Below are 25,473 nucleotides of genomic sequence, written 5' to 3'. Positions count from 1 at the left end.
ACAAAAAACCAATGGAAAATATTCTCACCCATTACCCCGAAGGAGTGGGGACATAGAGGCAGGGCACTTTTCGAAGTAGGTGGTCAGTATACTGAGCACAGCTTAATCTTTTGTTCATTTAAGGATGCCCCAGCAGTGGCAACCAGAGGCTCAACTTTTCTTTTTCTCATCTGTGTTCAAGGCAGGTGACCTCCTGGTACCGAGGAGCGCCGTGTCTCAGGGAACAAGAGGGTCTGGGTGGCACCGGTGATATTTCCAGGTTGCAGGGGACCCCCTCCTGGACGTGAGTGCCGGGCGCTCGCTCTCCGGGGCCGTCTTAGAAAGACGCGGGTCTTGCCCGGCCTTCACGAAGCTTCCTCTCACATTGTGTGTGTTGGGGAGGGAGAGCATGTGCACAGGCGTGTGCATCTTAGGGAGGTGGAGCACAAGGGAAAAGCACACGTGTGCATATGTGTGTGGAGTGAGTGCATATTAAGGTTATACCGCGGTGAAGAGCTCTTCAAATATCCGGTTTCTGGTCCTATATGGGAACTATGGACAAGTCATCTTCTCTCTCTCTCTCTCTTCCTTTTTTGCTTCTCTCTCTCTCTCTCTCTCTCTCTCCCTTCTCTGCTTCTCTCTCTCTCTCTCTCTCTCTCTCCCTTCTCTGCTTCTCCCCCCCCCCCCCCCCCCCCCCCCCCCCCAGTTTTCTCACCTGAAGGAAGAGGGTATCTTATACAGGTTGCATTAGACATGTCTACACCGTTTTCCCTGAGCATATTTTACTCTAAAGTCAATAAAAAGACAATAAAAATGAAGGAGACAAAGGCAAAGAAGAAAGAGGTGGAGCAGGAGAAGGTAGAATTCTTTGGATCGTCTGTGATTTGTGTGTCTGATAGTCCCACCACTCAGCTGGTGTGTGTGTGTGTGTGTGTGTGTGTGTGTGTGTGTGTGTGTGTGAGTGAGATTTGCTTTATTCCTTTGAGGTCTCGGTGACTAGGAATATGTTCTCTTTTCTCATGAGAATGCTCATGTACAACAAATGGCGATCCCATACCCGCGGGGGCCACAGAGCCAGAGGGAGAAGCAAGTCCTTGCACCTCAATATGGGGGTGACCCTGGAGACGCCGCCCGATCTCCCCTTTGTCCCGGCGTGACGTCCTCCTCGCCCCCTTCCTTCGGCTTTGTCAGAACCGGTTCCATCTCGTCATGAACCCCCGTGTGTTCAAACATCTCCTCCTGGCTTTCTTGGCTTTTGTGTTTCGGGCAAGTTGTTGGAACATCTTTTTTTGGTTTAAAATTCTTTAAAAAAAAAAAAAAAAAGCCATGTGATTTCACTGATCTTACCAGAAACCAATAAAAACACATTACTTTAAAAATAACTCCCATAAAACCTCTTACTTGTGAAAAGCTTTCATTCTAATAAAATCGGAGCAAACCAAAACCTTTTAAGGCCGCTCGCAGGCATACGTGGGCTTGGCCTGTCCCGCGCGCTGGCCTCTGGTGGGGATGGAGGTACCAGATCCCCACTCTGTCTGCAGGGGTGCGGGTCCAAGATAAATGCACCCGCCTGCTTTGGGGGGGAAAAGCCCGGCAGGAGAGCGGCCCCGCCCCACGGAAGGCCTCGCGCGCTGCATTTTGCCAACATAGCCACTGGGAATCCGCAATCTTTTCCGTCGTGTGTGAGATTGTGGCTGGTGTGTTTCTCCCTCCCTTTCCTTTCAGTTCCCTAAATATAGAATTAATAGGTTGTAGGGAAAGTCCGCGATCGCCCTTGCTCGAGGCTGGAGAGTGGAAAGAAAATACGTCTTTCTCCGCTGGTTTCAAACTTCCCTCCGGGCTGGTAGCATCACGGGCTAGATCCGCTCTGAGGGACGCGTCAAGGGCTGTGAAGTCTGAGGAAAAGGAGAAGGGAGATGGTCTTAAAGCTTCGGGCCGAGGCGTGGCTCCGGGTGCGGGTGACCCTGGTCAGCTGCGCCGGGTTGGCTGCCCGAGCTCCCCAGCGGAGGATTCTGGGCTCAGACTCTTGGGCGGCTCTCCCCGAGATCTGGGATGGGGCTCCGGGATTTAAGTGACTGTTATTGTTGTTGCTGATCCTCACCCCAGGATATGTGTTCCGTGGATTTGCAGAGAGTGGGAAGGCAGGAGGGGGATGGGGAGAGAGAGAAACATGGATTTGAGAGAGACGCATCGATGGGTTGCCTCCCCCATGCACCCCGACCAGTGCCGGGGATTGAACCCGCAACCCAGGTACATGCCCTTGACTGGGAGTCGAACCCGTGACCCTTCAGGGTACAGGTCGCCACTCTAACCACTGAGCCACGTCAGCCAGGGCTATTGTCCTTGGTTTTCATGATGCCTCGGTGACTCAGGGGTGCAGACAGTCTCAGAACCAGAGGTGTCAAAACAAAAAGCCACCAGGAAAGATAATTCGATGAAAGTTTTTCCTAGCAAGAACCAAGCAGGAGAAGACCTGATTGGCTGCCGGGTCGGTGTTGTGACCCTGCCCCCTCCAGGTGTTTGAACATCCTGAGCCTGGGACATATCCCCCCGCAGAAGGGATCTGAGATCAAATAAAGATGGGCAGAGCTCCAAGCTGCACCCCCTTGCAAGACTCCCGGGCTCTTAAAAAGTCTGTAAAAGGGACCAGGATGACGCCCACAAAAGGAACACGGTTTGCGATGTTTAACAGCGTGCTTCTCCAATGAACGTGACCACAGAACTTCTTCAAGGAAATTAATTAGAAGAAGATTCGTGCGGTAATGACATCACTGTAGAAAAACTACATGTCAAAATAGTATAGATAATATAATATAAAATTAAAATACAAAGTATTTTAATATCGCTATTCGCCCTTTCTCTATAATAGAAGTGTCAGAGAGGAAAGAAAATTAGTAAAATGTATATGAAAATAATATATAAATTGATTAATAAATAAACAATAACATGATATAAAAACAACAAAGACATGATATAAAAATAACAAACATGATATAAAAATAACATTGATAAAAACAATGACTGATAAATTGATTAAACTTATTCTAATATCTCCCTGTACACCATATTAAGAGTAAAAACACTTTCAGAGTGCTTGACTAATTTCCCTTGTGATGAAGTATTTACATCTTTAATTTTAATGTCACACACTCTTCGAACTTGAGATAAAGCAACATATAACCGACCATGTCCAAAAACAGGTTCAGGTAGGAATATTCCTACTCTGTCTAGAGTTTGTCCTTGTGATTTATTAATAGTCATCGCAAATGCTGGCATCACGGGAAACTGTCTTCGAATTAATTTAAATGGGAAGCCAGTGTCAGACGGGGACACATCAATTCTTGGAATCAGAACCATCTCTCCTTCTGCAGATCCTGTTAACACTTCAGCTTCGATTATGTTAGGTCTCAATCTTGTAATAATAAATCTAGGACCCTTACAAAGACCCCATTTACTGTTGAGATTTCTCAGCATGATGATTGCACCTACTTTCAATTTTAATTTATGACACGGCATTCCCGAAGGAGTAATACTATTAAGGAATTCAATGGGAAAATTTTCCTTGCGCGAGTCAACGTTTAATTTTAAACTGCCAGTATGCATTGATGTTTTGCTCTCTCTCTCCCTCTCCCTTCCTCTCTGAAATCAATACAGATATATTTATATTTTTTAAATGGAACTTGGTTGTTTCTGACAGGGCCAATGGAAACCAGTGGGGAGGGTCACCGCTTCCCGTTGCCATGGAGATGGGGAGGTGCTGGTGCCGTCCCCCCTGGCGCTTATGGGATCAGAGCGTCTGGTGGAGTTCTCAGCAGGAAGCCTGGCTGGACGGCCCTGCTGGTGATGGGCTTTGGCCTCCACGGTCCTTTGTGGACACATGTCATTTTTGCCACCCAGAAGCCGGCACCAACGTGAGTCCCTTTGGCTCGTGCGTCCTGCCAGCTTCCGAGTCCCCGTACGTCTTCCTTGTTTCTTGACGCTGTTGCTCCGACAGCCTTTGAAGGGCTTTTCAAACAACACCAAACGCATGTTGTGTTCTCGACAAACGGCTTCCCAACGACGGTGTTATTTATTCATTAGTGCTCCATTCAGAGCGCAGTGCCCTGCGCTACTTGGAAAAATAAATGAAAGAAAAGCAATATCGCTCTACATCCCCAGCGTACAGCTGTCTGGGAGCCCAGATCTGTCCTACAGCGCCGCCCCGGGCCGGTCCCCCTGTGTCCCTGCTCTGTTTATCTGTCTCTTCATCTCGCTATCTGCCCGGATGGACCGAACTAGTCATTCTGTGGGCTCAACAACTATCTTGATCCCTTGGTGCGCGTGTTTTCAGTTTGTCTGAAACTTAAAACACATTTTCCCCAAGCGCTTTTTTCCTCTTAATTTTTAAACTCGTATATTTTAAGGAAAATTTAGCCCATGTGTTTCTCGTTATTCCCGATTCATTTGCACTCAACGCATCAACATGTTGCTTTGCAAAAGCTGTTTGCTTTCCAAGCGGACTCCTGAAGTCCTGTTTTGTTACCTTCGGCGGCCTGACTACCACCCCCTTCTCTTCCTTCTATTTTTTTTATTTTATTTTACTGCTTCAAACACACACTTTTCTTAGGATCAGGACTTTTTTGCCCACAGCAGCAGATAGGTGGGCCGGCCTCTTGTAGGAAAAACTGATGCAGACGTGGCTTCCCGCTCCGTCAGTCCCACCTCGATTCTGTGAGAGCTGAGCCTGCGGGAGAAGGTGCAGGCCTGCAGTGCGGGCCACCTCCCCGCCTCCCCGCCTCCCCGCCTCCTCTAGATAATAAACATGGGGCTGGAGAGAAGAGCGGTTTAGGATACAAGCCTGGGAGCAGCCGATTCCTCAGTTTAACCCCATCTTAACCCCTTGGGCTCACTCCTCTCACCTATACGTGGGGGTGGCAGCCGAGCCCCCTCCCGTACCGGGTGACAGTGAGGATTGATGGGTACACTGCACACACGGCCGAGCCACGCGTGACAAGGGCCTAGTAAATGCTCAATCATTGCCTTTTCCGTTTTGCACAGAAGGCCCCTCCCACCCAGGTCCACACACCTTCTCTCAGTGAGATGCTGGGGTCTGTCGCATTGAGGTTGCCCCAGAGGTAGGGCCTGAGACCAGGAGTCAAGCACATGTGATTGAGGGTTTATCCTAAGGCAGCGGTCGGCAAACTCATTAGTCAACACGGCCAGATATCAACAGGACAACGATTGAAATTTCTTTTGAGAGCCAAATTTTTTTAAACGTAAACTATATAGGTAGGTATGTTGTTATTAACTTCATTAGGGTGCTCCTAAGCTGGCCTTTGCTAAAAACGTCCTCAATCTGATGGAGGTACGTTTGCTGAGGTCAACCCCTTCCAACTCTCCCATCCACACTCGTCTTGTATACGTGTTTCGTCTATCTCCTTTCTGAAAACCGACTTCTGCTCATGAGCCACAAAGTTTCAATCGCACTGTACATGTGGGCCCGAACGTGGTATTTTGTGGAAGAGCCACACTCAAGGGGCCAAAGAGCCGCATGTGGCTCGCGAGCCGCGGTTTGCCGACCACTGTCCTAAGAGATTCCCAGAGGAGCGTAGGGAAGTGGGTCAGGCAGGGCGCTCTGGAGAAAGAGAGCCAAGAGGGTGTGTATAATCGCATGCCTTTCCCAGGGCTCAGAAGCCGTGGGGCCGTGACGAGGTTGACCTTCTCGCTGTGTGACTCTGGGCAAGCGTACGAACCTCTCTGAGCCTCCATGTTCTCCTGTAGGATGATGATCACGAACGTAGTTCCTACTTCACGGAGCTGTGAGGAGGAGGAAGATGAGTTGGTACGTGGAATGCGTTTACAACAGAGCTGGGCACGTAGGAAGACTCAACAAAGTGTTGGCTGTTATTCTGAGACCAAGAATGCGAGAGTTTGAGTCCAGTGAGGCCGATCCAAACCCTGACTCTCTCGTGTCCTTATCTGCCTCTGTCCTGGGACCGAGTGAGGTCACCCTGGGCAAATCTGTGGCCACTGGCATTTCCTGTGCTCTTTGCACTTGGCATTTTGCAATGCCTCTGGGATACCTCTCAGCCACCTGTCCATCTCGGGAGCGTCCAGAGAGCCTCTGACAATGGCCCTTTGGAGGAGCCACCTTCCAAGTGACAATCTAGCAAATGGGGTGACGCGGTGCGGCCTGAGCAAGGGGGACCCCACAGCCCCGAACCCCGGATTGTGTTCCACAAGGCCTTGAGCCCTTAAACTGCTGACATTGAGGTTTATGGTTTTCCAATATTTTATTATGAAGATTGCCGAGCAGATAGCGACGTTGAAAGCATTTCATAGTAACACTGTATACCGCATCTCGAGTCTCTCATGAACGTTTTATAAGGCTTGCTTCGTTGCGTATCTGCCCACCCATCTGTGCCTTCACTGAGGGTTTGCATGTGGAACGTGGGGCCGGGAAGCTGCCTGTCGGCGATGGTGATGGTATCTGGCGAACATTCCATAGTGTGGGCTCCTCCGGCCGCTGGGGTGGAGCAGGAATCAGAGCAGGTCGCATTTGAAAGAGTTTCCCGAGTTTCCTTTAAGAGTGAGAAGTGACCTAAAAAAATTCCTCTTTAGATGCAGCGGCTCGATCGCTCTTTGCGACGTGCAGCGGGCACAGTCCGATCAGCTGAGCGACCCCCTTTCGTTTAGCTGGAGGGCAGCGTGGGTCAGGAGAGGGAACTGGTCCCTGGTCCCACAGAACCAGGTAACGGCAGAACTAGAACTGAGGTATTGGGGCCCCATGGGGATTCCGTGATCACATTGCCCCCAGTCGACTCTCAAGTCGTCTCCTTCATGTTTTCAGTCCCTACAAGCTGGTTGGGAAGGCAGACCTGTGAGATCCCTGCTCCCCGCAAAGGTGAAATCCCCATGAAATCCCACGTGGAATAACACATCTCTGCGAAGCTCCAAGAAACATGTGAAGAGGAAACATATTTACAAGAACAGAACATTCTGCGTACATGCGTGTGTCCGTGTCTGTGTGCTGTGTGTGTGTGTGTGTGTGTGAATCTGTGTGCGCCCAAGAAGAAGACACGAATCCGTGTCCTTCTATGTTTTTTACTGCTTTTCAAATGCATTTGGTCCGCCTCTCTGACTGCCCTCCCTGCCAGATGTGGGCGTGGAAATTCTGGCTTCAGAAAGGAGAAGGCCAATGGAATACAATCAGATTTTAGCTCAGTGAGGCAGAGTCAAATTACCCCAAAGTTAGCAGTGACCCCTTACCCAGAGGTCCACGCAGCACCCCAGCGCCCACCGCGGGGCTGCCCGGGAGTCCCTTCAGCTCGAGGTCTCACGTGTACTTCTGGCACCGGCATCGTTTCAATTACCGGACCACTCACACCTCCGTGGACACATGCCACGGAGCTAGCTCCTCGCCTGGTACGTAATTTCAGGTAGAAAGAAAAGCGGGTGTGTTTCCTCCTGGCCTATCTTTTGTTCGGGGAGGTATTTGCATACCTAAAGGGAAATGGCCTCTTTAATTTCTTTCCCTGCTCCTACTCAGCCGAGGCCTATTAAGCAGTGCTCTGTATCCTGTAATCAGACAAGTTATACAGCACGCACCCTTAGGCGACAGCAACTCTAAACAAGCTGGAGAAGTCCTTTACAATAAATGATTAGCATGGGAAGACACCATTCATAATTAACTTTTTTTTTTCTTTCTGTTTTGGTTGGCAGATGGTCTGAGGCATCCAAGCATGGCCTATTGCCCGGGTCTTTATTCTGAATAGAGCGGGGAAGGCTTGGGAAAATGCTGGCTGCTCAGCTCGCTCCCTTAGAAAAAAAATAACCTAACCCCTCCTCCCATTGGTGTTCAAGGCTTGGAGAGAGCTCTGGAAGGGTGTGGAGTAGATCACATGACTGTATCTACGGGTCCTTCCCCGGTCTTTTAAGATCGCAGGTTGTATAGGCCTCATGATGGATTGATTAATATGTGAAGGGGCCCGGCTCTCCATTCCCATACATTGCCATGGAACTTGGTCATGCTCTCTCATGCTGAGCCTGGAATCTGCTATCTGACTTGCTTTGGCCAATGAGATGTTAGCAACAACGAGGCTTGACTCCCTCTTGTGCACTTGGACTTGTGACCTCCTAACCTTCTCCCATGGCCACATGAGAATGTGTCCGTGATGGGTGATAAGAGATTCAGGAAACAGACTGGGTCCACTCCACTCCACAACCGCTCTTGGTTGGGTCATCCGCCGGTCGCTGCCCGACGGGTGAGTGAGCCCACCCAAGATCGGCCGAGCCCAACCCAGATCGATTCGATCCTGCGGAATTTTTAGCTCAGCAAAAATTGATTGGCGTATGGCACAGAGGTTTTGTGGGTTTTGATTACGCAGCATTATGGTGGCAGTGGGTAACGGATACAGCCCCCTTTACCGGACGTCACCCAAGAGCTTAGGTTCTTTCCCAGCCTGCTTTCGGGGAGCAATTTCCTACTCAACCCTAAGAACCCTCCTTTGAGAGCCCCTTGGAGGCGTAACAGATGCGGGTCAGAGTCGAGCTCTTCATACAGGGCCTGGCACATGCTGGCCCTCAGTTAGGATGCTCATAAGATCTCAAGGCATCCATGTGCCTATGTGCCCGTGCACAGAAAAGCCGGTTCTTCATGCTTTTCTGTCAGGTACGCAGGCCAGGGGCCAGGTGCCCAGCTCATACGTCTCCAGGTAGTAGATCTGGGCCTGCGCCTGGGCTTTATGCCTTCCTTGCTCAGAGTCCGTCTTTTTTTTAAACTCAGAGTAGAGATGGAGCATTTGGCTTCAGTTTGAGCTACAGTGGGGAGCCAAGCACCCGTCCCGGCCAAATCCTCGTCTTCCCGAGCTCTGGCCAGGCCATGAAAACGCGCGGGGATCTGCCCTGGTTGGCGGGGAGGGGCTGGAGCCAGATGAGGGCCCCACGGCTCCCAGCGCTGGGTGCGATTTCCCGGGAGTGCAGGGGTGGAGGGCGGCGGGCAGCGTGGCGGCTGAGCAGGTGTGTGAGTCACATGAGCCAAAGAACCTTCCCCCGGGCTCGGCCAGACCACAATGCATTTGGCCCTGGGCCTGTTTTCCCCTTAAAACTTTAAGCCCATGAGTGTTTTCAGGGGAATTTAATCCACATGTTTTTATTCATTTTTATTCATTTGCATTTAGCTCATAAAAATGTTGTTTTTAAGGAGAGGGGGGACGGCCAAGAACCATTTTTTTCCCCTGTTCTTCTTTTCCCTCCTCCTCCTCCTCCTTCTCCTCCTCCTCCTCCTCCTCCTCTTCCTTTTCCTCCACCTCTACCTTCACCACCTCCTCGCTCCTTGTAAATCTTCTTTCTTAGGAAAAGAAATGACTTTTCGTCCATGTTATTTGTCGAAATATCTAAGACCAAGCCTCTGAGCTTGGTTGGAAGTGAGTCCCCATGGATCTGAACAGATGCTCAGTGACTCCTTCCAGGGCAGGACCTGAAACAGTAGTTGTGTGTCCATGTGTGTGCTGATGCCCCCACAGGGCACATGGAGGGCAGTGCTGCTTATCACAGTGTGACATGAGCCGTCTCAATGACTCACACGAGGGCGAGGGGGCAGGTGGCTGGAGGGATGCTCTCTCCCAGAGAGTTTCTGGAAACCGGGGGTGAGAGTGTGTGTTCAGACTCTTGATGTCCTAAGGGGTTCTCTCACGGACATCCTAGCCCTGGACCCAGAGTCCAATCAGCACATCGGACCGTCTCCTGGACCCCGGCTTGGTAAGGGGACCTGCCCCATGAGGAGACACTCAGCGTTCATGTGGAGGGACGCAGTGGGAGGAGGGTTCCCGTCCACAGCAGGGAATGAACGGGAAGACCAAGGTCAAGGTCAAGGTCAAGGTCAACTGTCCTTTGAACACGGTGACCATGCTCTCCAAAAAATTGCCTTAAATAAGAACTTTTATTTTTCCACCGAGAAGGAGCTAGGGAGTGAGCAGCTAAGAGCTGGCTGGGCTGAAGAGCGCCCAGGATCCTGGCGTCGAGGTGTAGAGAGAGCTGTCTTCTCGCTCGTGGGTAACAGTCTAGAGTTTTTACCAGCAAAGGCGAGACCACACTTGTTCTCCTCTTCTACCCCTCCCAGCACGTAGAGCAGGTCCCACCAATAAGAGGTGCTTGATTGAAATTTGGGTGAGTTGGACATCACTGTAGCCGTCTCCTGGGAGATACAGGGAAGCACAGGGGTTTCAGGTTTTAAACCTGGGGCTTGAGATCTTTGCACGAAGTAGTTTCATTTCCCGAGGTTTGTTTCGGAGGCGACCTCCTCGTCCAATTTGTTTTGCTGAGAGGTTGGGAACCGATTCTGCATTGGGGCTCAGGACCCTGGCTGTGCTTGACTTGGTGGCTGGATGAGGGCAGCAAATGCCCTTTCTCTGGGACTCACTTTTCCATCTTTAAAATGGAGATCCTAGCCCGGCAGGTGTGGCTCAGTGGTTGAGCATTGACCTATGAACCAGAATCTCATCGTTCAATTCCTGGTCAGGGCACATGCCAGGGTTGTGAGCTCGATCCCCAGTAGGGGGTGTGCAGGAGGCAACCGATCAATGACTCTCTCATCATTGATGCCTTCACCTCTTTCTCTCTCCCCCTTCCTCTCTGAAGTCAATAAAAATATATTTAAAATGGAGCCCCTACAACCACAGGACTTTAAGCTCACCTCGCTCAGTTGACCTCGTTTTGTAGCTGAGCAAGGGAATGAATCTTTAGACCCAGCGCTGTCGACCCGTTAGGAAGCCGGCAGGCACAGCGGGCAGCGCGTGGGCCCCAGGCCAGACTGCGTGGGTTCCAATCCCACCTCAGTCCGTTCCTGGCGGCCGTGTGACGTTGGGCAAATTCCCCAGTCTCTCGGAGCCTGGCTTGCTTCATCTGAGAGAAAGGATACCAATAGCAAAACCTGCCTCGGACGCTGTTAGGAAGAAACAACGTGTGGAAAGAGCTGGGACCGCAGCTGGGCCGGCGTAAGGAGGACGTAAGCATTAGCTTCTCTTATCGATCCAAGTCTATGCAGTGTCCCCACGGCACCCACTAGGGTTACAGCCGCCTGCTGAGGTTCCCGTGGGCATGTTGCCCTCATCTGACCGCTAAGAACATGCGTGTGGCTGGGTCCCTCCCCACATCAATGACTAGTGAACTGGAGTGAGGGGACGGGGCCTGGGGTTCCGTGTTTTTGCTCCGCAAAGCAGTTCCCTCGTGCGCGACTTGGGCTGAGAGCCACAGCCTGGCTCCATTGCCCTCAACTGCGTTAGATTACCACCCGCCCCCATTCTTTTAGAAAAAAGTACAATTTGTAATCTTTTATTTTTATTATTTTTTGGGGGTATTCCTCACCTGAGGTTATTTTTTCATTGATTTACTTTTTTTTTTAGAGCGAGAGGAAGGGAGGTAAGAAGGGGGGGAGAGAGAGAAACATTGATGTGAGAGAGACACGTTGATTGGTTGCCTTCCACATGCACCCTGAAGGGAGCCAGGGATCAAACCTGCAACCCAGGGATCGTGCCCTTGACCAGAATCAAACCTGTAACCCTTGGTGGGCAGGTTGATGCTCTAACCACTGAGCACACCAGCCAGGGCCAATTTGTCATCTTCATGTGTACGTGTGTCCTTACTGACTTATCAAGGCCTCATGCTTTTGCACGGGGCATACGTTGCTTTTCAATGTTATTCTCACTTCAAGGATGTAAAAAAAATACATTTTTTTTTTTCCCTTTTCATGAAGGCCCGGGTGGGGGCTGAGCTCAGGCACACTGGGACTTATTTCAGAAGAGCCAGACCAGCCCCCCACCCACCATCTCCCCCTCACACCCCCTGCTCCCCCCCCCCCCCCCCAGAGAGAGACACATCGGATCTCTCCAGTCATTATCATTTTAATGTGCGAAATGACATTATGCTGAAAAGAAGGGGTTCATAAATTAGCTCTGATTTTAGAAAGTTTCCTAGCCATTGTATAAATGACAGATCTATAAAAGAAGACTGAAAATGAATTTCAAATTCAAAAAAAATAATCCCATGTTTTTATGGCAAGCTTCAAACAAAAAGTTCTCGGAGCAATGTTTCTGGGGAGGCGCGCACGCGGGGGCCCCTGGGGCTGCGAGCTGCCTGGAGGGGGGTAGGTGGCTCCTGATTGGAGGGAAATCGGGGTCCTCAAAGGCGGGTGACAGTCACCATGCCCGGGAGCCAGGGCCCGGCCCCAGAGGCCAGTGGGAGGGCAGCCTCGTCATCCAGTTGGAGGGAGGCGAGGGGAGGGGTGTGTGGGAAAGGGCTGCGTACGGGTGATTGACGGGCCTGGAGGCCTGGATGCGGTTGATGGATGGAGTTATACCTTGATCGTCTCAACACTCGCCTTTTCATGTGGGGCTCGGATCAGCAGAATAGAATTGGTCAATTTTCCTCTTCCATTCGTACCCCCCAATTTTTTTTTGTTAATCGTCGCCCGAGGATATTTTTCCGTTGATTTTTAGGGTGAGTGGAAGAGAGAGGGAGAGACAGAAACATCGATGTGAGAGAGACACATCGATGGGTTGCCTCCTGCAGGCGCCCCGACCAGGGCCCGGGCCGGGGAGGAGCCTGCAGCTGAGGTACATGCCCCTGACCGCAATCGAACCCGGGACCCTTCGGTCCACAGGCCGACGCTCTATCCACTGAGCCACACCGGGTAGGGCCGTACCTCAAATTTTACATAACGTCAGAGAAGCCTTTTGGGAGAAAGGTTACCCTGAATGCGGGTGAATTGGTTTCCGTAAACCGGTTACGTTGGAATGCCTTCCACTGGTTTCCTTCTCATTCATTAGGTGAATATCTAGTCCCTTCCATGACAGAAACAATGAGGGGAGGGGCATGGATGCCTGTCGGAGGGCCTGGCATGGTCCGGAGTGAGGCCAGACAGCAAACCCGGGGGGGGGGAGGCCCCAGGAGGGCAGAGGAGAGAAGAGAAAGGTGGCCTGCACCCCAAGCCTGAGGGAGGGAGAGAGGAGGCTGATACTGGAATCACAGTGAGCCCCACACCTTCCTGAAAACTGTCACATCAGGGGGTCGGTGGGTCGTGCAAAGGTTAGGGAGCCCTTTCCTGTAGCCGTGTGGGGTCTTGGTGGCTGGAACTGGCCGGGGCGGGGGGGCTGGGAGCAGCCACTCAGTTTCTGGTTCTTCCCGCAGCTCACCCCAGTGTTGGCGATGAGCGGGTCCAGCAGGTGGGTTTTAGGGGGTGGTAAGGACAGGGCGCCGTGGCCATGAGCTCAGCTTGGAGAGCTCAGAGGAAGGGCCACCCTGCAGGCAGGATGGGGACAGAGCCACAGGCTCCTGGAAAAGGAGCTGGAACTCCTGATGAGAGAGCCAGGGGGCCGGGAAGGGAAGCAGAGAGGCCTGCGAATGCGGGGTTCATTGGTTTCCATAAACTGGTTAGGTTGGAATGCCTTCCACCCGGTCTCCTCCCCACTCTCTGGGTGGATAGTAACCCCCCTTTCATGATAGAAACAGAAGAAACAGAGGAAAATCGAGACACGTTTCCTCGACTCCCAGGCAGAGCGGTCCCCAATTCCGGCAGAAGGTCGTGGCCGTGACCCTCTCCTGTCCTCATGCTCCATCTCTGGTGGCTCTGTCGCCTCCCCACGACACCAGCCCTGGCCTCGTCCCATCACCCCCCCTCCCCCCCGGCCCTGGCTTCCCGTGCCTTTAAGCCAGTCCTTCGAAGGCCAGGCGGGCATCCCGGTCCTCCTTCCACGCGGCCCCCAGAATAGCAGGTCCCGGCGAGGGTCCTCGGAAAGCAGGCTGGGGAGACGAACGCAGCTGGGACGTCCTGCCCGTTTCCTTTCTCTCTCGGACTCTTGGTAAACACCAGCAAACGTCACACTGCCAGGTGTTCCGGGCAGGGAGGGGCGGGGGAGGTCTCTTCCCGCCGAAAACTCAGCCTGGACGGTCCCCTCTCCAGGTTTTTGCTCAAGCCGCCCCCTCCGTGTGGAGTGCCTTCCCCACCCATCTCTGCCTGTTCAGTCTGCCCACCATCAAGGACCCAATAATGACCCCCTGTTCTCTCCCCCAGCTCGGCCTCCCAGCTCCATGACAAGATTTAGGGGCCTGCTTCGAGGCATCTCCTGCTTTTCTAGCTCTTGCTCTTCTCCAGCTAAAGCCGAGTTATTTGTTTGTGTGTCCGTCTTGCTCACGGTCCCTGGAGGTCCATGGGACAGAGACCTCACCTTTTCCTCCTCCATCCTCGCTTATTTCCCCTCCTGAAGGTCACCTCCGCCAGCCCCACCATTCCTCCTCCTCCTCCTCCCCTCTTCCTTCTCACTCCTTCCCTTCTCTTTCTCATTGACCTGCTTCATTTAAAAAAATAAATATATTTTCATAGATTTCAGACAGGAAGGGAGAGGGAGAGAGAAATAGAAACATCAGTGAGGAGAGAGAATCATGGACCGGCTGCCTCCTGCGTGCCCCTCACTGGGCATTGAGCCTGCAACCCTGGGCCTGTGCCCCAACCGGGAATCAAACCATGACCTCTGGGGTCATAAATCAAGGTCAAGCACTGAGCCACGCCGGCCAGGTGACCTGCTTTTTTTTTTTCTTCTTTTTAAATAACAAGTCCCATTTCTGCCTGCTAGACACTTTCCTTGTATTATCTCACTTAATCCCAACAACCATTCACTCTGCACAGCGGCGCTGCGTCATTTCACCTGGGCCCCTGAGCCGATGGCGGTTTGCGGCATTTACATCGACGTGCTGGGTGCTGGGGCCAGAATCCAGATCCCACCTTGTGGGGAGCCGGGGCCACGATTCTTCACAAAACACAGCCTCCCGGGGTCCTGCACAGCTCCGACCCCGGGGCCTTGTGCACACGGTGGGTTTTATGCAAATGTGTGCTGCGTGAATGAACAGATGTGGACTCATCGGGCCATTTAAACTATATTTAAAATAGCTGAGGAGATCAGATCGTCGGCGCCCCAGCCATTTGCGCGTCTGCCCGTGCCTGCCGAGGCCTCCACACAGCGCGTTTGCCGTGGTCTGCGGGTTAATGGGCAGGTGCGCGCTCGCTCCTGTGGAAATGAGCCCTCGTTAGCCTGTCTTCTTTATCTCAAGGCTGACATTTATGAAAGGTGAGCCGGCCGCCTCTCTGGAAGGCGGGCTCCTGCCCCGACACAAATTATTTCCAGGGTTTGTTTTCCTGGAGTCCACGCTGTGGGCTTTTTTTGGCAAGATTTTTTGTAAAACATGAAACTTGGGTTTGCAGATGGGAGGCAGGGATCTGGCGGCTCCATCCAAGATGCAGGAGATGGGGGAGAGGGGGATGCGGGGGGGGGGGGGGTCTCTTCTGATGGGGACCTGGCCGGGCTGTCCCAGGGGCTGCTGTCCCCTCTGAGACGCCGGACCCCCCGCTGTGCAGGCTGCTGCCGCGCATCCTGGCGGTCACCCTGCGTGTGTGGATCTCCATGTAGGAAGGCGTCAAGTCCAGAGGCCTTGGGTCTCCAGCAGGAGGCCGATCGGACGAGGAGGGCCTCTCACCTGCTGCTGCCCGGCGGGACCACACACTACGACTTTCTCAGAAGAATCTTCAGCTGTTTTTCTCCCCAAAATGGGAGCCTTCCCCCCTTCCTTCCTTCCTTCCTCCCTCCCTCCCTCCCTCCCTTCCTTCCTTCCTTCCTTTTGCTCTGAGCTTCTGGGTAACTCTCCCAGCCAGCAGCTTTCAGAGCTAACAATCATGGCGGAACCCGCGCACACTTGTGGAGAAGGTATCACGTGCCCAGCACTGTTCGGAAGGCCACGGACTCCCACGGCCGTGCCATGAAGAAGACATGGCCGCACTAGCGGTGAACTTCACCCCGGCTCTGGAGGTGACAAAGCTGCCCCTTCATATGCAGACGGTGGTCAAATCCCATCCAACTGGTCAGGTTCAGTGGGTGCAGTTCTGTGCGTGTAAACTACACCTCGATGGAGATGGAAGGTAGATGAACACTCCCGTAGTGCCCACTGCATGACCAAGCCCGATTCCAAGCGCTTCCCGTGCAGCGTCCCACCCAATCCTCGCCGCCATCCCGAGAGATCGGCGTTACCGTTATTCCCACGAGGAAATAGAAGCACAGGAAGACAGGGACGTTGCCCAAAGTCACGTCCCCAGGAAGTGGGGCGGGTGGGATTTGGACCCGCTTGGCCGCATGTCACGGCATTCACGGGCTTCCCTGAGTCATGAGACGTTTCACGAAATGATTGAAAGCTGGGGTTCCTGGGAACCCCATGTGGAAAGCGTCCGTCCTACATGACATGCTTGAATGAAAGAAGCGATGCGTGGTAGCCTTGTCTGTCTATCTTTGTTGATGTGCCCCTGGTGCCTGACATGTAATCGTGGCTCAAACATACTATGTTCACTGAAACGAATGGGCGGCCCCTCCCGTGGCCAGGTAGGTCTGGAGGGCAGGTGCTATCATCCCAGCATGCCCTTCCCGTGGCCCAGAGCCTCTACAATGCCCCACAGACTTGTTGGGGTAGGCGCTGTCTTCTCAGTACCTGCCCCCATCATGCAACCAAGGGCTTCCAACTGCAAACTGGGAGTTAGGGCCAGTCCCTCTGGACCAGTCCCGTCCAGTTCAGCTCCAGAAGAGCTCAGGACCCACACCCAAGCCACCATCCGCTTCCCTCCGAGCACTTTCTCACCTGGGCTTTGCACCCCACTTCAGGCCGGTGCTCCAAGCACAGCCAGAGTACTGTCTCCTTAAGTAAATCCTTTGTCGTCATGCCATTGTTTCAACGGCTCCAAAGCGTCCCAGGGCCCTTCGGGTGGAGCACGGATTCCTCCATGGAGCTTGCGAGGTCTCCCTCACTCACCTCCGCAGTCTCGTCCCTGTTTCTTCCAGTTCCTCCAGGCCCCAGGCCTTGGTAGCAACTGCATCCCACCCTGTGCACTTGACCTGCCTTCCCCTCCGCACGGCGTCCTGTGTCTGCTAATCTGTCTGGTCTCCACTGAATGGTGCTTCCCCTGGTGAGCCAGCTCTGACCTCTGAGATGGGCCAGGTCCCAGCCGGAGGCATTCCTGGTAGCTTTGCCTTTCATCACATTTGTAACGAGGGCGACCAACCATGCGGGTTTGCCAGGCCCGAGGATGCAGTCCCAGGAATCGGAACGTTAGTGCAAAAACTGTGTAAGTCTTGGTCAAACTGAGACAAGTAGGTTGCCCTGCTTGTGCTGTATTGCTCACTGCTTGCTCACAAGGGCTGTGTATTCGCTCTCATCTCTCTTCCAGAGACTAGAACAGTCTTGACAAGTACTGGATGCTTAGTATATATTTGTTGGATGGATGCATGCATGCATGGGAGGATGGGTGGATGGATGGGTAGGTAGATAGGGGGATGGAGGGATGGATGGATGGATGGATGGATAGATGGATGGGTGGATAGGTAGATGGATGAATGGATAGATAAATGGATGAGTGGGTGGGTGGATGGATGGATGGATGAATTGATGGATAGGTAGATGGATGAATGGATAGGTAAATGGATGAGTGGGTGGGTGGATGGATGGATGAATGGATGGGGAAATGGATCTTCAAAGATCCTTCCAACTCTTGAGTCTGAGATTCAATAAAAGTAAAACCAAAGAAAAGAGCAGTAGGGAGAACAACCCTTTCAAATATCCTGGAGGCACCTGGTGAGGACAGAAATTAGGAGAGAGGGTTGTTTCTCAACAGAATGCCTACATCCGAGCATGAAGGTGATGAGTCGGGAGGCGATGGCCTCACTCAAATGAAGCCCACCAGATACTGTGCACTTCCCCTGCGCTCATTCCTAGTCTTGCCCCTTCTGGAAGGTACTGATTTGCACCCCTCTTTTGCACGTGAGGACATGGAAAGACGATGAGGTTGAGGAACAAGTCCCAGGTCCTACGTGGGAGTGAGAGATGGGGCAGCCCCGCCTCTGCAGCCCGCTGTGATGAACGTGCCCTTTCCCCATGTGGAGCCCTTTGTGCTTCTGGGTCTCTGAGTGCTAATGAGAGAGGGTGGGGTCACAGGAAAGGGGGGGTGCATGAAAGGAGGAGAGAGTCCAGAGTTGCAGAAGGAAACAGAATCATCTGCCCCCACCCACCCCAAAGTCCTCTGAGGTCTGGGCAGAGTCCCTGGGAGAGCTCGTAGGGGAAACAGAACCTCCGTGTTAGGAAATCAAAGCTAAGTGCCCCTTCCCCAGGATTCAGACTTGGAAATTGTCTTTCTCCACAGACGAGGGGAATTGAGGTATTGATTGCATTTACTTCCTCGTGACACAAAAGGTAAATTAATCCTCTTAGAGCAGAAAACATGTTTTTATTACATCCTGAGTAATTTCCTTTGAAAAAGAAAAACATTTTTTTAAAGCCCCTGGCAGTAAAGCTAGATTTCTCCCCACATCTCAGATGAGAACGGGTGTCATTATTCATGCATAATCTGATTCCAAGTGATTCCTTGTTTACAGTTTGTTTTTTCGTATTTCCTTATGTAAGCAAGAATTAATACACTCAGACATGAAAGAAATAAGCTAAATTATTTTTACGGCTTCTCTTTAGGACGTACAATATGTCTTCTTTAACGCTCAGTGACACGCAAACAGTCAGAGAAAAGCACAAATAAATGCCTTTGGGAACAAAGGCAGATATCCGGGCGGCAGGAGGGAGGATGTGCTGCCCTGCGGGCCTGCTGGGCGCTCCCTCTCCCGGAGGGAGCCGGCTGGGGACTGGGATGGTCTGGGACTCACCGTGGAGCTGGCCTGCCCCGACCCTGGGCCTACCAGGTGCCGGCTCCCCCTGGCACGCCGTCTCGGCGAGCCTCCCGGCCGAGCTGAAAGCAAGAAGGGCATCCAGATGGGCACGCTTCCTGCACATCTGGGTTGGCGTCTCCGGGCGGGGGGAAGCCGTGGATATTCTCAGTCTTTGCGTTTCCAACCTGGCGAGCGGCCCGCACACTCGGGTGCGTGCACACCATCTGACGATCATCTCTGTGTTCATTTGTCAGCTAGTTGATCGGCGAGTTTGTCATGGTTTTCAAGCCCACAGGCAATTTTAAAGGTAAAATTGATTATGTATAACATTATACTGTACGTTTCAGATGGAAACGGTTCTATTAACCCACAAGAGGCCTCAGTGCCTGGAAGAGAGAGAGAGAGAGAGAGAGAGAGAGGATCCAAGGCTGGAATTTAAGGAGGAGCCCCTCTCAGGTGCGGGCCCCTCCCTCCCATGACCCTGAGGTCCATGTCTCCTTACATTTGCACCCCAGCCACCTCTTTGGCCTCCCCCTAGTCTCAGCCCCAGACGCTTCTATGTATAAAGGGATTCCAAATCCCTGTTCATACTTCCGCTCCTGGCCCTCTTTTCCTGGCCATCTGAGTACCTTACGTTCTGCTAACCCCCATGTTGGCAGATAATTCTGTGTCTGTGATGTCTGTGTAGAAATATAGTTTTCCTTTTTATTTTTTAAAATATATTTGGATTGATTTCAGAGAGAAAGAGAGAGGGAGAGAGAGACAGAAACATCAGTGATGAAAGAGAATCATGGACTGCCTGCCTCCTGCACGCCCTCCACCAGGGATGGAGCCCACAACCCGGGCATGGTCCCTGACTGGGATTCGAACCACGACCTCCTGGTTCGTAGGTCGATGCTCAACCACTGAGCCACACAGGCCGGGCTATTTTTCCCTTTTAATTCCTGCGCGGCATACTGCTCTTTTGTAGCCGACATTATAAGAAAAACACGGAAGCCTTTTTTTTCTTTTTTTCATTTAATGCAGAGATGAAATAGCATATCTCGGACCAGGATTATCACGTGCAGCGGTAACAAGGCTGTAAAGTTTGACCTTATGAATCCAGAATACGATGGCCGCTGGGAGCTGGAGCCTCCTGGATCCTGGGCCAGCCTTCCCAGCCCCCTGCCCCCACCCCCGCGCTCTCTTTGAAGAGATAGACTCGCTTTATTTTCACTCCAACTCAAATAAAGCGTCTTCCTTGTCATCTGTGAGTAGGTCTTGGGCTCAGAGGACCGCTGGACCTGACACAGCTAGAGCTTATGTAAGTTTTAAAAACAGAGGAGAAACTACATAAAAGCAAAGAAAACCTAGTAGTTGTGTAGCTCAAGGGTTGGTGAACTTCCTCTACAAAAGGCCAGATGGTCAGCGGGTTAGACATTCAGGCCCTCTTGCCTCTAGCTATTCCTCAAATCCGCCTTCCATCATGAAAGCAGACAGCGCATACATGGGTGATCATCGCTGTGTCCCAATAAAACTTTATTTACAGAAAGAGGTGGCCAGGAGGGCTTGGACTGCAGGTCATGGTTTGTCAAATCTTGGTATAGCTGAGTGATGGCTTGCCTAATCTACCGTAGGTTGAATCTCTGTAATCATCCACCCGTCCGTCTGTCTGTCCATCCACCCACCCACCTGTCCGTCCCTCTGTCCGTCCGTCCACCCATCCTCCCAGCTAGCCAGCCATCTATCCACCCAGCCAGGCGGCCACTTCTGGATTCATTGCGCGCTTATTGAGGGTCCCGCACTGTACAGGAAGCACAGGCGTCTCGATCAGCTGGCGCATCACGGCTTTCATTCGCGCTGGGGCTGGAAGGCACGTGGGGATTGGGGCTCTACGGCCCCGACGGTCACTGAGGTCAGGGAAGCTGAGGCAAGTCCCCGAAGTCAGGGCGCCTTCCTTTCGTTCGCATCCAACTGACTCCCCTGCACCCGCCTTCGTGCCAGGCTGTCTCTTTGACTCTTGGATGCCTCCTTGAGCTGCAATGAAAAAAAAAGCAAGCAAATAAGAAAATCTCCTTAAAATGGGGGTCGGCCACCTAAACGCCCTTTGCCCAGGCGAAGCGTGGGGAGTGGAGCTCGGAGGCCCTTGGAGAGGCGGTCCCAGCCACCTTGGCAACACCCACAGACCCTCTTCCTTTCACACCTGCCAGAGGCTCCCGCTGCGTCCTTAGCAGCATTTGTTGGACCTTGTGGTTGATCCCAAGCCCTCCAAGTTCGGTCCCTGGTCCCCACCGTCCCCTGAGTGCGTCCTCACCCCGTTCAGTGCAGAAGAGCTTCTGAAGTCTACCGCCGGCCTGCAAACACTGCCAGTTGCTCTATCCCTGGTGATACCCGGCCAGTGTGGCTCAGTGGTTGAGCACTGACCTATGAACCAGGAGGTCAGGGTTCGATTCCCAGTCAGGGCACATGCCCGGGTTGTGGGCTCGATCCCTGGGGGGGGGGGAGGGGGGTGTACAGGAGACACCTGATCCATGATTCTCTCTCATCATTGATGTTTCTATCTCCCTCTCCCTTCCTCTCTGAAATCATTTGAAAGAATATTAAAAACAACAAAACAAAATAAAAAAAAAAACATGGCTGCCCTGAAAAAGTGCAGAATAAAGGCTGGAGGGATGGCCGTGGACTTTCTTGCTGCATTTCTGAGGTGGTGCAGACAGACGGACAGACATAGGTGAGCCTGCGCCCGAAGCTGGTGGATCCTTCTGTGGGATCTGCCCTTCATCTCCCCTTGACATTGGAGGTCAGGGTCACCACACCAGAGGGCGTGGCTTTGCCAGTGAACGGCAAGGCTGCTCTGGCCGGATGCCGCCGGGCCTTCCAACCTGCGCACGGAGCTCCCGGGACGCTGGGGTTTGAACAGGTGCTGAAAGCCGAGGAAAGCCAAAATATTTTGCTCTTTCTGGGTCATGAACTGTTTGCTGTTGGAAACATCTGCTCGGGCTAAGCATAACAGACGTGCGGCAAACGGTGGTCGCTGTCTTCGGTAGGGAGCCCCCTGAGGACCCCAATAAAGTCACTCTCTTAAGCGTGAGCCCCCTGCTCCAGGCCATAGTGACGGGCAATGAATCACTCACGGTGGTTAAAGGAGCGAGGTCACCTCCTAACAACATTGCCCATATGCCCCAGCTAAATCACCCTGTCCCCACTGTCACCTATGTGTGCATGTGTGTGTGTGTGTGTCTGCAGCAAGGTGATGATGTGTGTGTGTGTCTGCAGCAAGGTGATGACGTGTGTGTGTGTGTGTGTCTGCAGCAAGGTGATGATGTGTGTGTGTGTGTGTGTCTGCAGCAAGGTGATGTGTGTGTGTGTGTGTGTGTCTGCAGCAAGGGGATGACTCTGTGTGTGTGTGTGTGTGTGTGTGTGTCTCCTGCAAGGGGATGATGTGTGTGCGTGTGTGTGTGTGTGTCTGCAGCAAGGGGATGACTCTGTGTGTGTGTGTGTGTGTGTGTGTGTCTCCTGCAAGGGGATGATGTGTGTGTGTGTGTGTGTGTGTCTGCAGCAAGGGGATGATGTGTGTGCGTGTGTGTGTGTGTGTCTGCAGCAAGGGGATGATGTGTGTGTGTGTGTGTGTGTGTCTGCAGCAAGGGGATGATGTGTGTGTGTGTGTGTGTGTGTGTGTCTGCAGCAAGGGGATGATGTGTGTGTGTGTGTGCGTGTGCACGCGCATGCAACAAGGTGAAGATGCAGGCCCACTTCAAAAGCCAAAATCACCATAATTAGAGGAAACGCTACAAGTTCATTTCCTCAAAAAAAGAGCAAGTGGGAGAGAAGGCGCCTAAAGACCAGCTGTTTGGACAGGCCCGCGAGCCCCCGCGTGGCCTTGCTCTGATATTTAACAAAACATTCATCTTCCTGCCAGCAATTATAAAGGGCACAGCGACGTCGCGGGCTCCGGGAGCGCGCGTCATAGTGATGCCATTGTTCCCCGCATTGATGCCTGGGCTGGAGCAGGCAGATGAGGTAAGCTGGGGCTTTGATATGTTATTATCCGGCGCTGGCTCTCCAGACAGGTTGCTTACACAAACACCCGCCTGTTTCCGGGCCTGGTTCACACCTCCGCGCCAGAGCGGTTCCGCGTCTTCTTGTGAAATCGTGAAAACCCTCCTCTGGCTCCGCAGCCTTTCCTAAAAGCCCCCGTGTACCCGGGGACAGTGGCTTCTGAACCCCATGAGGGGACGAGGTGTGAGATCTTTATTCCTTCCAGGCTGGGACTGGCTGGCTACCCCAGCCAGGGAACCGGCTGAGCTCTGCAGCAAGCACAAAAGCTCGGCGGGTGGTGTGGGGGGCACTGGGCGGTGTGGAGGGGGGGCCCTCGGTGCCTCTGGGAGGCCAGTGACTTCTCCGCTTGCCGAGGACACAGAATCCACGGGTGCGATACCCAATGAATGAGGCACTCGCCCAGGTTGGAGTTTGGTCCCTGGTTGGAGTGCTTATGGGAGGGAACCCATTGATGTTTCTCACATCGATGTCTCTCTCTCTCTCTCTCTCTCTCTCTCTCCCTTCCTCTCTTTCTAAAATCAATAAAAACATTTTTTGTTAAAAAGTTCACGGTCTCACCAGGAAAGGAACTGCAGTCATTGCCAAGTGCACGGTGCTTCTTCTGACGCGTAGGGAGGTCACCGTGTGTCTCCAGCGAGTTTAAAGAACAACATGTCACTTTCTTGCCCTTACCCTGCTGCCAAAGAGAGTCTTTGCCAAACAGAGAGGGAGGGCGGCCCTGCAGGCCGAGGAGGGGCCGAGTTCCCAAGTGTGTGTCCAGCCCTGAGCCGCCGCCTGCCGCTGGGATGTCCCCCGCCCCCGCGCCCCCGCGTCCCCCCTCGGCCCCGCGGCCCAGCTGACACGTGACGGAGGCTGACAAAGGGAAGAATTCCGCAGGCTGGGCTCCGAGCTTGTTCATAATTTGTCACATTGTTCCCCCACTTTGCCGCACGTAGGGGATATGTAAGGCCCCCCGACGGCTGCGAGCCCGCTGCCGTGGCCGGCACCATGGGGGGGGAGAGGGGGCTGAATTGTGGCGGTAACCTGCAGCTCCTCTGCCTTTGTGACTGCCCGGGAGATGCTTCCAGCCGTCGGGGTGGGCCTTTGTGAGCGCAATTAAAGACGGGAGAGGACGGGTGTGGAGGCCGAGGCCACGTCCCCACGTGTGCAACAGTTTTCAGAGGGTGTTTTGGGGGGCGGGGGCGAGGAGCAGGGTATTTGTAGCATCATCGGGCTCCTCTGGAGGATTCTGGGTAAGCAGAGGAGTCCGTATCTGGCACGTTGGCGTGGGTCTCTCCACCTGCTTGCTCCGGCCGGAGGATTCTTGCTTATGTCCAGAGAGCAAGCGGCACGGAGCCAAACCATGGGGGGCGTGGCGCCCACAGACGAGGCTGCAGCCACCGTGTGTCCTGACAGCCGTGGCCAACGTGGCTGTAGTCCGTGTCCCCAGTGACCCTCTTCTGAGACTGACTCATGCCCCGAGCACAGCTCTGGCTGTCCAGCCCCCGCCCTTCCCTGCATGTTGGCGCCTCCCATCTGTTACCCCTTTGGCAGGTACCTGCATGTATGCTGTATTAGGCACGTCGCTATATTTTAAAATGCATTTCGTTGATTTCAGAGAGGAAGGAAGAGGGAGAGATAGAAGCACCAATGATGAGAGAGAATCATGGACCGGCTGCCTCCCGCCCGCCCCACACTGGCGATCGAGCCTGAACCCGGGCCTGTGCCCTGACCGGGAATGGCACCCTGACCTCCTGGGTCATAGGTCACCCCACAGCTGGCGTGGAGCTGTGTCCACTGCGGAGGAGAGATTCGTCACTGATAGATTTGCCTTGAAACTTCCCCGGTTGGGAGGCTCTGAGGCAGTGATGGCGAACCTTTTGAGCTCGGCATGCCAGCATTTTGAAAAACCCTAACTTAACTCTGGTGCCGTGTCACATAGAGAAATTTTTTGATCTTTGCAATCATAGTAAAACAAAGACTTCTATTTTTGATATTTATTTTATATATTTAAATGCCATTGAACAAAGAAAAATCAACCAAAAAAATGAGTTCGCGTGTCATAGGTTCGCCATCACTGCTGAGGTCTGGTGCTTTTGCAGAAAATAAGAGAAAGCGTTTCGGGAGTGATGGCGACAGTGACTCAGCAGTTTTACCCACATCCTCTGGTGACATCGCTGACAGCAGGCGGGACGCTGCAGGACGGTGGTTAAGAGGAAACCTGGTGCTTTTAGGAGCCGCTGTCCATCACACCACCACTCCTCCACCCTCTGGCCAAGCGGGCCCCACTGACCATCCTAGGGTTGGTTGTTTGTTTAAACAAACATTCGTTTGGGTGGAGGGTTAACGTTCAGAAACTAGCCTTGAGAGAAGCTAAAAGACATGGCTAAGGGAGTGGGGGGGGGGGGCACAGAGGGGAGGGTGAAAAGAAGAGGTAGGAGAAAAAGCTGTAAAGCTCCCATAAAAATAAAACCCTGAGCCCTGGCTGGTTTGCTCAGGGGTTAGAGCATTGGCCTGCTGACCGAAGAAGGGTTGCAGGTTCAATTCCCAGTCAAGGGCGTGTACCTCGGTTGGGGGTTTCCCAGCTCCAGTTGGGGTGCGTGCGGGAGGCAACCAATCGATGTGTCTCTCTCACATCGATGTTTCTCTCTCTCTCCTCCCCCCCTCCTCCCTCCCTTCCACTCTCTCTAGAAATCAATGGAAAAAGTCCGCTCGGGTGAGGATTAAATATATATATTTATATTGAAAAACAAACAAA

Source organism: Myotis yumanensis, unplaced genomic scaffold, assembly GCF_028538775.1.
Source record: "Myotis yumanensis isolate MYYU_CA2020_CCGP unplaced genomic scaffold, mMyoYum1.0.hap1 SCAF_18, whole genome shotgun sequence".
Lineage (NCBI taxonomy): Eukaryota > Metazoa > Chordata > Mammalia > Chiroptera > Vespertilionidae > Myotis > Myotis yumanensis.
This window is presented reverse-complemented; position numbering follows the sequence as displayed.